The 1974-nt window shown below is 37.9% G+C and overlaps 1 pseudogene; it reads left to right on the forward strand.

The window, feature by feature from the left end:
• Positions 1 to 1470: 1470 nt before the first annotated feature.
• Positions 1471 to 1556, forward strand: LOC126002364 (uncharacterized; annotated as a pseudogene).
• Positions 1557 to 1974: the final 418 nt, after the last annotated feature.

The following is a 1974-nucleotide window of genomic DNA, read 5'->3' on the forward strand; positions in this document are numbered from 1 at the left end:
CAGACAAGACTTATCATGGCTTATGCCAGTACTCAAGGGAGATCTCAAAAGGAGGGTTGCACCAAGGATAGTATTCAATATTAGAATCTCCTAAACGGGTGAAAGTTGCACCATTCAGAGTTTAGGGGATGGCAGTGTTTAACAGCAGATAGTAGGTAAGAAGAGGTTTGGTTGTAAATTGCACTGTGGCTAGAGAGAGGAATCTTCAGCAATCTTGAAAGACATCATTTCTCACCCATAATTTGAGGGAGTTATACTGGATGGAAATTTCTTAGGGTTGAAAGAGTTTTAAGATACTGGGTCTATGGCTGAAGAGATCAGGCCCTATTATTCTGTCTCCTATGCTTCAAAACAATGGAGTCATCTTTGCCAAAATATTGATAATCTTCTGTTAATGGTCCATTTTTGTTGCATTAGTACTTCTTTGAATTTTAGTGAGCATATAAGCTGCAGTTGATAAAATATTTTCTTTATATCTTTTACTAATCGATTTATATTTGCTTTACTTTCATTATATATGGACTTACCATGTATTATTATGAAGCTCCCTAAATTTGTAAACAAATGTTTATGGTATCTTTGCCTATGAATGTTACACAATTTTTTAATTAAATCACTGTGAGAAATACAGTTAAAAAGTTGTTGTTTGTTGAATTTCATTCATAAGATCTTCCAATACCCATCTTTTCACCTTTAGCAATGTTCATTTCCTACCAACAGTTTCCCTAGTTACACGACCGTCATCTCATCCCCATCCTACCCTGCCCCTTTGGCAGATACTTTTCTTCTTTCTGACTGTCTTTCTCTGTCTCTGTACCTCTCTCTCTCCTTTTATCTGTAGTTTGCAATACTCTTATTGAAGAGGTAGCTTGTGTAGCACTTTACTTTCTTTCAATTCCCAATTCTGTTAAACAATTTTTAAAAGAAGCATTATTTCCCATCTTGATCCTTTTTGTATTTCCCCTGTAGTAAAGCTAAGAACATCCTCCCAAACAAGTATATAGTTTCAAGAGAGCCAAGCTTCTCAAATGTTTTTAAAGTTATACTTTTTCCTATTAAGTTCTTCTTGGGATGAATTTGATCATTTATCATTTTAATTTGGTTTGGTTTGGAGTTGGGGCCACATATTACAATTTTCAGGAACTGCACTGATCACGGTACTTGAGGTTTCTCACAATAGTGTTCAGGGAACCATACAGTGCCAGAGGTTGAACCCTGGCTCCTGCATGTGAGCTTACACTCTGCCATTTGAGCAGACACTGGGGAGGCTTTTTCTAGGAGATTTTCCAGGAGATGCCTTCAGAAGATGAGGGTGTTTGCTAAATTCTGTGTGTTGTGTGGTGATGTGGCGGTTACCTAGTCCATTAGCACTGAATATATTCTTTTGGTATTTGTTAAATAAGGCTTATCTTATGTTGAGGTTTGTTTCTTAAATTCCAACTTATTGAGGCTTTTAAATATCATAAGGGGGTGCTCACTTCAGCAGCACATATACTAAAAATTGGAACAATATAGAAAAGATTAGCACGGCCCCTGTGCAAAGATGACATGCAAAAATCCTCAGTGGGGGGGCAGAGCCATGGCGCAGTGGTAGGGCATTTGCCTTGCACATGGCTGACCTAGGATGGACAGAGGTTCCATCCTCCAGTGTCCCATATGGTCCCCTGAGCCAGGAGCGATTTCTGAGTGCAGAGCCAGGAGTTACTCCTGAGCATCACTGGGTGTTGTTGCCTCCCCCCAAAAATTGTGTTATTAAATCTTGTCAGATGAGTTTTAGTCTGTATTGACATGATCAACAGATTGTTAACTTTCCTTTTGGTAAATTGTGCATTACAGTAATAGATTTGCTCATTTTACCTTATTTTTAAATCCCTGTCATGTATTTCTCTTGGTCGTGGTATAAAATTCTTTTGATGTGTTCCTGGAGTCAATTCACTTTGAATTGTCCAGCATTATTTAATATCTATGACATTG

The sequence above is a fragment of the Suncus etruscus genome, chromosome 2, assembly GCF_024139225.1.
Source record: "Suncus etruscus isolate mSunEtr1 chromosome 2, mSunEtr1.pri.cur, whole genome shotgun sequence".
Lineage (NCBI taxonomy): Eukaryota > Metazoa > Chordata > Mammalia > Eulipotyphla > Soricidae > Suncus > Suncus etruscus.